Source organism: Choloepus didactylus, chromosome 24, assembly GCF_015220235.1.
Source record: "Choloepus didactylus isolate mChoDid1 chromosome 24, mChoDid1.pri, whole genome shotgun sequence".
Taxonomy (NCBI): domain Eukaryota; kingdom Metazoa; phylum Chordata; class Mammalia; order Pilosa; family Megalonychidae; genus Choloepus; species Choloepus didactylus.
This window is the reverse complement of record NC_051330.1, coordinates 3302998-3318966: the sequence shown is the minus strand read 5'-3', so window position 1 is coordinate 3318966 and position 15969 is coordinate 3302998. Positions and strand designations below refer to the sequence as shown.

Here is a 15969-nt window from a genome sequence, read left to right as displayed (position 1 = left end):
AGAAACCTTGAGGGCACTATATTGAGTGAAATAAGATGGACACATAAAGGCAAATATCAGGGTCTCACTGATATGAACTAATTATAATATGTAAACTCATAGATATGAAATATAAGTTACTAGGACATAGAAATGAGGCTAAAGAATGGGGAGCAGTTGCTTATTATGAGCAGAATGTTCAACTAGGGTGAACTTAAACATTTGGAAATGGACAGAGGTGATGGTAGCACGTTGTGAGAATAACAGTGTTGAATGGTGTGTGAAGGTGGTGGAAAGGGTAAGCTCAGAGTCACACATGTCACCAGAAAGAAAGCTGGAGGTTAAAAGATGGGAATGTGTAAAACAGTGAATCTTGTGGTGAACAATGTCTGTGATTAACTATGCAAATATTAGAAATCTCTCTCATGAACTAGAACAAATGTATGTCACTATACCTGGAAGTTAACAATAGAGAAGCATATAGGGAAAAATATTCCTATTGCAAACTATATACTACAGTTAGTAGTATTTTAACATTCTTTCATCAACATAAAAAATATACTATACCAAGACTATGAATCAATAATGGAGAGGAGCATGGTTAGGGGTATGGGAGGATCTGAGTTTCCTTTTTTTTGTTCTTATTTCTTTTCTGGAGGAGTGAAAATAGTCTAAAAATTGAAAAAAATTAATTGTGTGAGATGCACAGCTGTATGGCAGTGCCGTGGGCAATTGATTGTATACTTTCGATCTTTGGATAGTTGTGTGGTATCTGAACAATCTCAATAAAAAAAAATTAAAAAAAAAAACTCTTTCAAAGCTTTCTAAAATGTGCCACTTAGAAAGGACTTAAATTTCTTATGATGGACATAAGTATATAAGTGTGGGTGAAAGGCATATCACTTGTTTGAGATGAGACATGATTCTCATGGTAAAATATCAGTGTGTATGTATATACTTGTATATAGCATGTGCTGTTAAACAGAGCAGGCTTGTGGAAGTAAATGCATGGTAATCTATTATAAACCTAAGAGGAAAAATCCAGATTTTGTATTTTTTATAATTGTGCAATGATTTCTTTTACATAAATATATTTTATTGCAGACATAAAACTTGAGAAATTTCATTTCAGTCATCTCCTTCATAAGGTGAATTCATTGTACTCTGTTCCATGTTTACAAAGACCTGACTGAATTCTAAATGGTTCTTGACTTCCTCTTTCCACTAATTTTTGTTTGTATTTTAAGACAAAGACAAATGAGTGTTTTTCAAATCTACACTTCTCATTTTTGAGTTGGATAACAGTTTTCTCCTTTTGAAGAGTATATATTCCCATTCTTCAACATTTTACTTGATTGTTTCTTTTTTCCTTTAAATGATTACCAGTGCTGAATTTTTAGTGTTTTTTTCATCTAGATTAACTTACAACAGTACACTTAAAAGAGACTCTACATATCTTTACCATTCAATCCTTTTACTATATGAACAGTGATGGACATGTATATCTGCATTTCACTTAAAAAAATTTCTTTAGATTTCAAGATCTAATTGAACATACAGCAGTTCATTTATATATACCAGTTTCTTAAAGAACACAAAATTCTTGGGGTTCCCCTCCCCTGAAAATCTGTAAGTGTCAATTTAGCTAGGAAAGAGCTTGAAAATTATTTATTTTTCATGCAATTATGCCTGAGAAAATCTAAACTCTGTAGTTGTACATGTTCAGTGCCAATCTAAAGAGTGCTTATAGCTTGGGGTAAAAGCATAAATAATAAGGTTCTAGTTAAATAAAAATATTCATATACAGAAGACTTTGGGGGAGATGGCTGAAAAGGAGAGGCAGAGCATACTTCTTCTTCATGAAAAAACTAAAGAATATGCAGAAAATACCCAGGACAGTGGTTTAAGGGTATGAGCAGCCAGGAAGGACTCTACAATATATAGTGAGGACTTGGTTGAAAAAGCAGATGAATTAGGAATGAAAGGGTGGGCTTAGTTTATCCAACTGGGGCCACTGGGTCTGGAAGCTGTGAGCTGGATGCTGAGCAGTGGAAGGAAGAGCGCTCCACTCCCACACATCCATCTCAGAAACGAGCTGGGGAGATAACCCTTCTCAGCCCTGTAGTTGGGAGCTCCCATGAAGGAGCTCGGGAAACAGTGGACCTGTAATGACCACGAGCAGATGGCCCAGTGCATTTACTTTTCCTCCATGGAAGCCCATGGTGTGCAAAAATGAGAGGCAGAGATAACAGATGGTGTCACATGAAAGCACCACGAGCCCTTCCCCTGCTCTAGAGGCCCTAGGCACACAGTGGGCAAGTGACAAAGGCACATGGAGGCCTGGGAAACACCAGACCCACTGTGCCCTTAAGAGGACTCCCTGCCAAACTGCACAGGGTCCAATCCCCAACCCAAGGGCTGGCAGCCCCCAGTGCACACAAAACAGCTGCACTAATTGGATTTCCACCTGGTTTGGACCCCACCCAGTGCCCAGCTGCCCTTGGGTAAAGCTGGCTAGAAGGTAAGTGGTGGTTCAAGAGCACCATCTGATGGGAAGACAGGGAAAGTGCACTCCAGCAGGCTGTGGTTATGGCAAAATTTTATATAAATGTCCAAAAAATCCTGCATTTCCCAAAATAACCTTATCCAGATAAGAAAATGCCCCAAAGCCAACAGAAAATCCCAAAGCACATGAATACCCAAGAAGACATGGACAAGTCAAATGACCAAATTAAAAGGCTGGGGGAGACACAAACCTTGGAGGAATTCATCAAAGAAGTATACACAAATCTATAAAAAAACTTCAATGGGTTGGCTAAAAAGATGACATCAAGAAGATAGCAAAAGAGCATAAAGAAGAATTTGAAAGAGTACAGAGAAAATAAATCTTATGGAAACCAAAGATACTGCAGAAAAAATTAAAAATATGCTAAGGATGAAAACAGCACATTTGAAGTGGCCAAAGAAATAATAAATGAACTGCAGGACAAGGCAATTGAATGTGAACGCACAAAAGAACAAATGGGGGAACATGGACAGCATGAAGTGCACAAATATAGGAGTCCTTGGGGTCCCAAAAGGAGAAGAGCAAAGTTCTAGGAACAGTATTTGTGGAAATAGTTGACAAAAACCTCCAACCCTTATAAAAGATATAAATATGCAAATCAAGAAAGCTCAAAGAACTCCAAATAGAATAAATACAAATACACCCACTAGGAAAAATGCACTGATGAGATTCTCAAATGCTGAGGAAGAGAAAGTCCTGAAAACAGCAAGAGAGAAGTGATTCACCACATACAAGGGAAATGACAAAAACCTAAGTATTGACTACTCATTGGGCACCATGGAAGTGAGAAGGCAGTGGTATGATGTATTTAAGATTCTGACGGAGAGAAATTGCCAGGCAAGAGTTCTTTTCCAAGCAAAGTTCTACTTAAAAATCTAGGGAGAGGAGTGATGTCATCAACATGGTGACATAAGCAGCTAATGAAAACTTCTCCCCAGATACCCAGTGAAAAAGGGAGATGACCCCAACTTGTACAAAACTCTGGAGGAGGGTATAGATCGGAGAAGGATATAAATGCTGAGTTGAAGAAAAAGAAAAATCTCAAATGGAAATCTCCTTATGTAGATTGTGGTGGTAAATACATAACTATGTGATTATACCATGAAACATTGAACGTTTAATTAGGAAGGACTGTATAGGGAGTGAATAAGACTGTCTAAAAAGTAAACATAGGGATATAAGTGTTGGAGAAAATGTGGAGAGAGGGATGTAACTATTCAGTGTTGGTGGGGAAGTAGAATGATGCATCCTATCCTGAGGGCAGTGGTGCTTCCACTGGAAGATGAATATGGGGTTGCCATATGGTCCTGCAACCCAATTATGGGATGTACACTTGGAATAACTGAGAGCAAGGGCGCAAATGGACATTTGCACACTGCTGTATGTGGCAGTAGTATTCACAATTTGCAATGGATGTTGGTGGCCTAAGTTTAGAGCAACAGATGAACGGAATGATGAGCTGAGGTTTATGCACACAATGAAATATTGAGTGGCTACAAGGAGTGAAATAGTGAGGCATGAAACTATGTGAATGGACATTGAGGACAGTATGTTGAGTGAAATATGCCAGAAACAAAAAGAATCATTTAAATGCCTCACTACTATGGACGAACTATAAATTGCAAGCACTGAGAATTGAACCTGAGAGCATAGCTTATCGGGGGAGACTTACTGCAAAGGTAACTAGATTGTAAGCTCGTACAGCAGTCACATGTATTCCTGAGATGCAATGGTTACTTCTTTATTCTCAGATAATGAGCAATTTGTGTATAACCTGGTGGGTCACTGGAACTTCAGGCATCTGTGTAACACCTGAGACTCAGAGCTAGAGTTTAGTAGCTATGAATGTCAGCATTACCCCATACGGCAACTGTTAAAGAAGCTGGAAAAGTTGTTAGTCTTCAATTACAGATATGAATGAAATGGACTTGGTTAGGGCTAAGGTAAATCAGCCTAAAGGGTAAAGGATGATATTGATGGCATTTTAAAACTTCAACTTCTGTGTGAGACCAAAAGAAGAAATGTTTATTTAGTTCCAAATCTTTATTCTCTATGGCACAGTATATAATTTGAATTCTATGATCAGTTTATTCATGATGAGTTAATTGTATTATTACATGGAACCTTGAATAAGGGGCGTGAACTGAATGCTTTTAGAGGTTGGTGTGAAGCCTCTATACATCCTATAGGAATTTGGGCAGAGGATAAAAATGTATTTGCAAATCCCCCTTAAGGGACTGGAGAAAAATGTGGAAATATAAACCTCCTCACCTGGGGAATCACTGGTATTCTCACAAGCATTGGACACTACCAATTTAGAAGGCCAAGCCCTTGATCTTGGGTCTTGCCCTTATGAAGCTTGTTACTGCAAAGAGACACTAAGGCTACTTCATTTGTGCCTGAGTCATCCTTGGAGAACACCTATTATTTCTCCAGATGTGGCCACTCCCTAAGCCAACTTGTCAGGTGGACTCGCTGCCCTCACCACTATGTGGGACATGACTCCAAGCAGTGTAAGTACCCTTGGCAATGTGGAACATGACTCCCAGGGAGAAATCCTTCTTGATCAAATGGGGGAAGGGAAATGAAACAAAATAAAGTTTCAGTGGGTGAGAGATTTCAAATGGAGTCAAGAGATCATTCAGAGGGTTATTCTTATGCATTATATAGATATCCCTTTTCACTGTTGTATTAGAATAGCTAGAAGGTAATACCTGAAACCTTTGGACTTCAATCCAGTAGCATTTATTCTCAAAGATGATTGTGTAACTATATAGCTTATACAGTTAAGGATTGTGAAAACCTTGTGGCTCACACTGTTTATCCAGTTTGTGGACAGATGAGTACAGAAATGAGGACAAAAAGTAAATGAATAAAAGGGGGGTGAGGGGGTATGGGATGATTTGAGTGTTATTTTTTACTTTTATTTTTATATTTATTATTATTTTTATTTTTGTGGATTAATGAAAACATTCAAAAATTGATTGTGTTCATAAATACACAAGTGTATAACGATTCTATGATGAATTTATTGTACACTTTGGGTGATTTATGGTATGCAAATATGTCTCAATAAAATCACATATTAAAAAGAAAAAAGGGAGTGCTTAAAATTTTCAGAGACAAAAAGTGCTGAAAAAAATGAGGGAATTTGTTAACAGGAGACATGACCTGCAAGGAATACTAAAGGAATTTCTAACTATTGAGGAAAAAGAAAGGAGAGAGAGGTCTGGAGTAGGGAATATAACTGAAGAGTATTTGTAAGGGTAACCTAAAGGGAAAAAAGGAGAGAATAGGGCATAAAATAGATTGGACAAATAAAAAACAAGGAATAAATGGTTAGTTCAGGAACTGTCCTCACAATAATTATTTTGAATGTGAATAGATTAAACTCCCCAATTAAAAGATACAGACTGGTAGAATGCTTTAGAAAGTATGACCCATTCTACCATTCTACAAGAGACTCATCTTAGATGCAGCAACACAGGGATTGAAAGTGAAAGAATGGAAAAAAATATTTCATGAAACTTGAAGCCAAAAAAAGCAGGGGTAGCTATACTAATATCAGACAAGATAGACTTTAAATGGAAATATATAATAAGAGACAAAAATGGACACTATATATTAATAAAAGGGACACTTCACCAAGAAAAAATAGCAATCATAAATGTTTATGCATCCAATCAAGTAGCTCCAAAGTACATGAGACAAACATTGGCAAAACTGAAGGGAGCAATAGACATTTCTACAATAATACTGGGAGACTTCAATACACCGTTCTCTCCTATAATTAGATCATCTAGGCAGAGGACAAATAAGGAAATTGAGAACTTAAAACAATGTGATAAATGAATTATACATAACAGACATATACTGGTTGTTACATCCCAAATTACCAGTTATGTATTCTTTCTTAGCACTCATGGAATTTTCCCCAAGATAGATCATACACTAGGGCACAAAACAAGTTTCAATGTATTTAAAAAGGTTGAAATTATTCAAAATTCTAATACCCTTGAGTTTCTAGGGTATTAGAATAGCTAGAAGGAAATAAATGAAATGGAGGAACTGTAATCCATAACAATCTTTGAAATTTGCTCTATATCTACTTGTTAAATTGTACTTTGAAAGTTTTCACCTTTCCGTATACATGTTATATTTCAAAATAAGGAAATAACTGAAATGTTGGAACAGTAACCCATAACATTCCTTACAATTTTCTCTATAAGTACTTGTTAAATCATACTTGGAATGCCGTAACTTTCTGTATACATGTTATATTTCACAATGAAAATATAAAAAAATCATATCCAAGAATTTTAATAGCACCAGCATTTGTCCTAGATAAAAGTTGGAAGGAAGCCAAAATTCATCAACATTATAATGGAGAAGTAATTTGTGGCATATTCATACATGGAACAATCTGGGGCAATCAGAAAATTAAGTCTCCATTACCCACAACATTGATGAAACACATGATATAATATTGAGCACATCGCCCTAGAAATGAAAGAATGCAGCTAGCTACATGATGTCGTTTATGTACAACTCAAAGCCAGCAAAAACAATTCTGGGCATGCGGTTGGATTGTGGTCCCTATTGGAGAGTTAGAGAAGGAATAAGCATGAGGGGATGTTTGGTTCTGGTCACCAAACAGCTTCCATCTTCTGGGCCCTTGTGCCAAGGCTGCAAATCCACAGTGATATGTGTGTGCTGTATATAGTGGGTAGTGGGATTTTTGTATGTAGGCTACACTTCAATACATTTTAAAGGATGGAGGGAGGGAGAAAGGGAGGGAGGGAGAGAAAGAAAGAGAGAGAGAGAGAATACTAAATAGAATAAGCGATTAACTAAGTAAACCAGAAAAAATACAGCAGTCTCAACCTAAAGAAAAAATAAGAATAAAATGTAAAATCAATGAATATAGATACCTAAATAAACAAAAAATACAAATAAAAAGAACAAACATTTTTTAATGATGAATAAAAAATCAAAGCATGGTTATTTTTTAATGATTCAAAGCATGAACAAAGTTCATATAATATTAAGGAGGGAAGAAGGAAGTTGGCATAAAAAATAGAGTTGGAGAATGAGAGAGGAAAGTATGGTGAAATGGAGTTTAAAATTTTATCTACTTTAAAATCCATAAAATAATACTATTTAAAATGGTTGCAAAAACATTTTTATACATAGATGGATTTCATAATTTGCCAGAAAACTTTGAGAGGTGACAAATGGTACAGGACAAAGAAATCTCTAAACAGTTTACAGCCTTCCTCCAGCTGTCCTGTCCCTCAGCCTTTCAAGTTCTCAGACCCAAAATTGAGCCTCCAGGCTCACCCACCCTCTGCCCTTCTGCTCGTCTTCCATTTTTTTACGTATATTCAATGCAAAGTGTTTTCACACTCACCAGATCCTGAGAGAAAAGAGATTTCTGTGTCAGAGATGAACTTTGAATATTCTCAAAGGAGAAGAAAATCCTCAGTCTGCTGTAGTGCTCTCTGCAGCCCACAGCGCAGAAAACTTTTTGCCTTAGCTGTGGTGTCCAGTGAAATCCAGGTCCCCTGTGGTCGCCGGAGAGAGAGGAGCTGACTGTCACTCTGAATGGCTGAATGGCCTGTGAGGAGCTGGCAGGACTCAAATCCTCCAGCCACGTCCCACCCTCACAGGAAAGTAATCAGCAGGGGAGAAGAAAGCAGTCAGCACATTCAGATTCTTGTTTTCAAAGAACAGAAAGTGAAACCCCAGTTCACTTCTTCCTCTTCCCAGCAATACAGCCGTTTCCAGGAATCAAAAGTGAAAGGCAAAATGAACTTAGCTGTGAGCTTTAGCATAATAAGTGAAGGGAGAGAGAGAGGCCCAGGAGTGATCCCAGCCCAGGCTCCAGCTCCAGGCCAGGAGCAGCTTAGCCAGGGGACAAAGACACAGGCCTGAGCCCTGGGCAGGTGCCTCTCAGGGCTTCCTCCCATAAAAATGATCCTCAGACCAGCCTCTGTGGAAGTGAATCCTTGTCCCTAAAGCCTTTAAAAAATCTCCATTGATTATTCATTAAATAGAACCTCCACTACATGTTTCACAATTCAAGAGCTATGAAAGGATATGCAATAATATGTCTCCCCCACAACACATCTGTACACACAGTTCCCCTCTTGAAGGGGACCATGTTATCCTGCCAAGAATATTTTATGAACATATGACCAAGATTGCACAAACACAATCTGTTTCCCTGCTTTACACATAGAAGCTTTCCATGCAGGTCCTACACCTTGATTTCTCACTTAACAAATGAATGGTTCTAGATCAGTCATTCAGAGCTCTTTCTGTAAAAAAGAAAAATAAATTTCTTTCTTATTAGGAAATGGAACATAAAAAATGTGCATAAAATCTATAAGTACATTTTACCTCATTTACAAACATCTATTTTACTACTATGCATGTCAAGAAATAGGCCCTATATGAATCACATCTCAATAAAGCTGTTTTTAAACCCAAAAAGAAAAAGTTATAGGACTTTCCAGCTCTCAGAAATCTCTCATGAGTCTCTGCAAACATCATCTCCCTCTTACCCATTGGAGTTGAACACAACTATGATTGGTTTGGATTCAGAAACAAGGTTATTACATCTCACATATAATGTTTGTATTGCCCTCTCTTAGTAAAACTTTCTTTTGCAAACATCTCTTTCAGTCTAAAAATGACTTTACAAAGTTGGCCTTATTATCCCCATTTCATAAGTTTCATGAAATCTCAAGTCCAGACAGCTCAAACTAATTGTTCCAGTTCATACAACTTATAATCGGTATGTCTTTAGAGAGTTGGAGTCCAGATGGTGATATAAAGTCATGACATACAGATTCCTCCCCAAGTGATCCTTAGTAAATACACAGAGAAAAGGGTTTCCCTCACTCGTCATCTGAAATATGCATCCTAGTAATTCAAAAGATAAGGAAGGGCAGGTTTGTGTGTTTGGGAATTTTATATACTTCCAATCAGGTTACAATATCCAATAATTTTGTCATTCTACATATAGGATTTTTTTTTAATTCAGTTTTATTGAGATATATTCACATATCATACAATCATCCATGGTGTACAGTCAACTGCTCACAGCACCATCATATAGTTGTACATTCATCACCCCAATCTTTTGTTTTTTGAACATTTTCCTTATACTAGAAAAAGTAAAAATAAGAATAAAAAATAAAAGTAAAAAAGAATACCCAAATCATCCCCCCCATCCTATTTTTCATTTAGATTTTGTCCCCACTTTTCTACTCATACAGGATTAATTTTTGCAATCTGGTAAACTCATATAAACTGCCATTGAATGCCATATTAGCCCCATATTTACCATAATTTTGTAGGGAATATTGGACATGAACCTGTTTTGCATGTGCAATTTCAAAAATATATCAGCTTTACAATATTTTTTCTACTTAAAAAAAATCTTTTACAGGAGTGATGCCCTGTAATGACAATTAGCTGTCATTGCCTGTGGGAACTTACAGAGCTCACATTCCTATACAGACAGTGTGGGTGTGACACATCCAATGGAATCACCAACTCGGCCTGTCTTCACTAGCTGTGATGGGGGAGAGTCTGTGTCTCTGCAGGGAGCTCTCGGTGGCTTTTCTCTCACTGTGGTAGACACCGTAGATGTGGAGAACCAGAAAAATATTGAGCAAAAGATAAAGGTCTTTGATTTCATCCTCAGCAAATTCTAGATTTGTGACCTGCTGATTGTAATAATGAATGCAAATCAATATATTATGAGATTCAAAGGGAAAACACACCATTTCAATAGAAGAAAAAAGCACTTTGATTAAAGTCAACATCATATTAAGATCTCAAAATTATATTTTTGGCCAAATAGAAATCTTAACTGCATCATATATATTGATCAAAAAATACTACTGATATTCTACTTAGTGCCAAATAATAAAAATTTTTATTTTGGAGGTGTTGAATAAGACAAGGATTGCTGCTATCTCCACTTATATTCAATATTTTACAGGAGATATATGCCCATTAAGTAAGATAGGGAAATGAATGAAAAAGAAGAATTTTCAATGAAGAATGAAACCTGTAATATTCTAGATGCTATGCCTGAATACGTAGAAAAAAATTCCAAGATAAATCAAAAATAAGAGAGTTAAGCAATGTTGCCAGGTAAAAATTCAATCCTTAAAATAAACCAAGTGAATTTATATATAAGAGTAAAAATAAGAGACCTGGAGAATGAAACTTTTAAAAGTAAATAGCATTTAAAATATCAAAGTATTAATTACATTAATTCATCTTTCGATGGTCTCGGCCATTGGGTCCGAGTCAGTGGGGAAGCGTTCTGGGCCACTGCAGCAAGCAGCAGGGGCTAGTGTCCTCTACCCCTTTTAACTCTTGTTGGGTGATAGGGAGCTGAACCTGCTGCACCTGCTTCCACGGGGTCTGGTACCCTCAATGCTGGGTTTTCCAATGCAGCCATTCAATCGCCTCATGCATCCCTGCTGTTAGGTTGCTGAATTTCGCTAGGGCATCTGCTCCTGCAGTACCTGGCAATGAGTTAACATTATGGGCAGAAATATGGAAAGCAGTTACCTTACATTTCTGGCAGGCCATCCAGATGTCTTCCCACAGTTCCTTCCCCCATAGGGACGGTCGACCACCGTCCATTGCTCCTGCTTCCACATGACCATCCATACTGTTAGGCCTCTCTATATGGCCCAGTTATCTGAGCAGACAGTCAAGGTGTCTCCTGGTTCATGGACAATCACCAGCTGTACATTCTGCAGCTCAGCCCACTGGCTGCTTTGTAAAGTTCCAGTCTCCCACCAGATGATGTCAATACTTGGCTGGACAGTCACGGCTGTCCAGGTAGCATGTTGCCCAAGTGCCAATCTGTCAGTATAACGTGCAGAGTCAGGTATACTCCCTTGTCCATCAATGGTGGGCATGGGAGGAGCCACCTCAGGAGGATCAACAGGAGGCAGGGCATGCTGCTCTTCCACCTGGGAGACCAGTTCTAAAATTTCATGCATTTCTTTACTCACAGGGCTATTGCTAAAAATTTGGCATTGTAGGATGTAGGCTTTTCATTTTGTCATTGTGCTTAGCTGAGCACTCCCTGAATGGGGCTTATTTATAGTCTCCTGTGTCCACCCCTGTATGAGTAGGGCCACTGGACACCTTTGAGTTAAACCTTCCATTCGTAACAGAGCATTTTACACTGCACACAGTTGCTTTTCCAACGGGCTATATCGGAGTTCTGTGCCCTTCCAAAGTTGGGACAAGAATCTGATAGTTACACATTTAGCCTGTTGGCTTTGCCACAAACCTCACCCAAAGCCAATATTCGCACTGGCCACATCCAATTCTCAGGTTATATTGGGGTCCACCCCCACTTACAACCTGTGCTTGTACCTTTATAAACACAGCCTGCCATGGAAAATCCCATTCCCATGCTTTTCCTTTTCTAATTAGGGTGTACAAAGGTTTTTAAATTTTTAAATAGAGTATAAACAGCTTCCCATAACCTAATAAACCAGGAAAAGCTATTAATGGTCTAGGAGTTAGCAGTATAGGCTAACTTTGTATTTTAACAACAACAGCTAAAGGAATAGCTTTAGTTTTATCCAACCAGACAATGCTCAAGAACTTGATAGAAAGTCCAGGCTCTTGTAATTCACTTTGATTTATCGCCCATCCTCGACTTTCAAGGTAAGTCACCACTGTGCTAGTGACAATTTCTAGTTCTGGAAAAGAACTGCTGGTTAGCATGATATCATCATTATAGTGAAACATAGGGGGTGTCCTTTTCTTTAAATCTTGTGCTACCAGCCCACGGCAGATGGTGGGATGGTGGAGGGGTCCTTGTGGAAGCACAGAAAATGTCCATTTTTGGTTTTCCCACATGAAATTGGATGCAGTCTGGCTTGGAGGGATATAAAATACTAAAATAAACTTTGACAAAGTTTAACACAAAGAGAAAATGGCTTAATTGAGTACTCATCTCCTGCAACAAGGTAGCTATATTCAACACAGCTGCAAACAGAGAAGTTATTAAATTAAGTTCAATATAATTAATAGTCATTTGCCAGGTACCATTAGTTTTTTCCACTGGCCAGACAGGGCTATTAAATGATCCTGGTAATTTATACTGATATAGTGCCACAAGAACATCTGGGGAAAGGCACCTTTTGTTGGGCCAGAGGATGCACATGCTTATTTTCCTCAGTTTTAATTCTGCAGTCAGACAGGGCTCATCATCTTTTGATGAAGAATCAACAGTGTCCCACACTTTAGGGTTCCAGCTAGGGGAACTAGAGCATGTCTAACTTGCCCCTTGGGCAGCTCATGCCCTCTTACCCCAGCAGACTGGCATGCCAGTATTTCTAAACTTTTATCCAGAGCATCTTTCCATTTGGCTCAGATCAATTGCATATTGCTTTCTAACTTCAATTCTTCCTCTAAGCGGCAGACTGCCACATAAGCCATTAAGGCCTTTTCTGTAGCTGCATACACAGCCTCCAAGAATGGCCAGGCTACTGCTGCAGCATCTGGCAGCTTTCCTTTTTCTCATGAAACTCTACTAGCCCTGCAGCCTGTGGCAGGAGAGCTATTAGTCCAGACATGGAGTCATATGCATCTCCACACTCCCTCAGCAGATCCCATTCATCTAGGAGGGTAGCCAACTGTGACGGTTAGGTTCATGTGTCAACTTGGACAGGTGATGGTACCCAGCTGTCTGGGCAAGCAAGCACTGGCCTAACAATTGCTGCAAGGACGTTTGTGGCTGGTTAATAAACCAACAGGCTGGTCTATCAAATCATCAGTCAATTGGCTGCAGCTGTGACTGATGACTCACTGAAGGGCGTGACTTCCTCAATGAGAGAATGCAGTTGGCTGGATTTAAGCCAATTAATCAGTTGAAGACTTTTAAGCAAGACAGACAGAGGACCTTCCCTTCTTCTTCAGCTGACCAGCGAAGCATTTCCTGAGGAGCTGGTTGAAGTTGTCGGTTTGTTTCCTGAGGAGTTCATCGGACATCTTCATTAGAGTTGACAGTTTGCTGCCTGCCCTACAGAATCTGGACTCGTGCATACCCACAGTTGCGTGAATCTCTTTTATAAATCTTACATTCATACATACCTCTCACTGATTCTGTTTCCCTAGAGAACCCGAACTAATACACCACCCCTCCCCACATAAGTGTCTCAGGCCACCCCAGTATCCCGCCCGGGGACTTCCCCCTTCCCTTCCCAAGTTTATGTCATCAGTGGCTGGGATTTCTTTAGTCTCCAGGCTGGCACACCAGTTGTCACATCCCAAGAGGGCTTTTGTAGCCAAAAGACTAAAGAAAGCACCAGACATGTTCTGAGACATGAGCTTTTATTATAGGGCTTACCTACAGGGTGGGGGAAGTTGAGTCACATTGCCCTGAAATCAGGAGCTTCTCTGAATGGATTCAGGAGCTGCTCTGAATGGCGGCCAGTTTAGAGCACACCATGGAAATAGTCTGCACTTTGGGGGGCTGAATAAGCTGGTTATAAGGGCTCAACATTCCAATGGGTATAAGAGCATAAGGTGGGGAGTGGGGGTAGTACAATGTAGGGAGGGGTTGATTGTAATGAACAGGGAGGAGGGGAGGATTATAGAGACAACAGCATCTCAGTGACTCTCAGGGAGGAGGTAGTTTTGGGTATAGATTACAGTTAGCATCTGATATGATGAGGAGAACAGGTCCCAGGTCAAGCAAACTGCTGTGTGCAGTTTTCAAGACACCTGAGGGCCAGGGGCTCCCACACACAGTGAAAACTTGAAAGCTCCAAAACTCCACGAAGATTGAACCAGTTCCTCTTTGACCTTGTGAAGACTCATTTTTTTTTTTTTTTAAATTCAAAGGTGTTTCATTTTGTTATCCAATGTTCATTTTGATTAAATATGAACATAATTCTAAATCATGTCTATACCTTACTGTTGCTATTTCACATTATGATTCATTTTTACCCAGTCTTTGTGTTTTCCTTTCTGTCAGACCCCAGAAAAAAGAGTAACATATAGAAGGAATGTCTGATCCAGGCGCCCTGCTGCTTATCTCATAGATACCAGGTGCACCATAAACTAAGGTTTGAAGGCTGTTTTAGGAATCCCAGTCACAGTGGTGCCTAGACTCTAGGGAGCAGACGAGGCAAGATCAGATATGCCCATAAGATGAATGACCACAAACAAGCCAAGAGGCCAGCTTCCTCCACATAGATAATACAGTGCACATCAAAGAAGAGTAGTGCGTTAGAACCCTAGTAACCAGTCAGCAGATACTGATGAGCCCTCACCCAGTCGAGGCACAGAACACAGTCAGCAGGACCTTCCCCAACACCCAACGTGGGTTTTTCCTTTAAAAAATGCTGCTCTCAGAAACAGGACTGGCACCATTTTCTTCCTTTTTCTTTTCTGATGGCTCCCACCTGCTTTCTTCCCCTAATATACCTTAAACTCTCTACTTAAACCATGACTTGCTGCGTTGTGTGGATTCCTGAATGACCTAACACTTTCTACATTTCAGTAAATCTGATTGCTACAATAGGAACATTACAGGTGCAGATTTTATTAATTTATTTCTGTCTCTTAGGTCTGGAATCCTCCCACTGTTTTGCTGTCACTGAGTGTGGAAAGTGGCACGTTCACTCTGCAGTTATGTGCACGGGTGCAAGAGCCAGGGGCTCTCCTGCCTCACAGCCCTGCATCCCAGAAATGGCACAGTCTTGGAAATTCAGCTGCTCTCAGAAAAGTGAAGAGAATCATACGTAGATGATCTCTCAACGTGAACACACAAACAGGGGCTGAAAGACCCGAGGCCTGCATCCAACAGTGTCTCTGTGGAAAGAGCTTCTGAGAGTTCTGGGTCCCCACTCAGGCACCTGCTCCTCACTGGGGCATTTCTGGTGGGTCGGCCATGTCCCTGGGAGGTACCCCATGGCCCTTAGTGTGTCTGAAAATCTGAAGCTGTTTTTTTCCTTTCAGTAAACCCCAAACTGTCTTGGAGGCTGCCCAGGATGGTAACAAGGGTTCATGTGGAGCAGTAAATAGTGAGCCAGGTATTATAAGCCACCCATGGAAATCAGAGTAATCAGGGGGTCAGGAGGAGATCATTAGGGGCAGGGTTCCTGGAAGGAGCACAGTCTTTACAAGAAGGCAGAGGGACCTGAGTCGGGGGAAGAGCTGAGGGGCTCTCTGCGGGATGGGGCCTCTGTGTTCCCAAGACAGTGGGAGGGAGAGAGTCAGCACTGGAGCTGGGCAGGGGCCAGGCAACCTCAGTCAGCAACTTCCCATAAGTGTCTGCATTTTCCTGGGGTCAGGACTCACTTAGGGTGAGTGAGGGCACGGGCTCCGGGAGGGAGTCTGCAGGGTCAGGGCACAGGACACTCTGC

At 39.9% G+C, this 15969-nt stretch overlaps 2 protein-coding genes across 2 annotated transcripts in view; both read right to left on the bottom strand.

The window, feature by feature from the left end:
* LOC119520029 (immunity-related GTPase family M protein 1-like) overlaps positions 1-15969 on the bottom strand; it is a 379546-nt gene that overhangs the window by 31989 nt on the left and 331588 nt on the right. The window lies entirely within an intron of this gene.
* Positions 1-15969, bottom strand: part of LOC119520025 (T-cell-specific guanine nucleotide triphosphate-binding protein 2-like) — a 212247-nt gene that overhangs the window by 9347 nt on the left and 186931 nt on the right. Inside the window, exon 2 of the mRNA XM_037817779.1 lies at positions 7956-8109. The gene's annotated coding sequence lies outside the window, so the exon portion shown is untranslated. The remainder of the gene's footprint in view (positions 1-7955; positions 8110-15969) is intronic.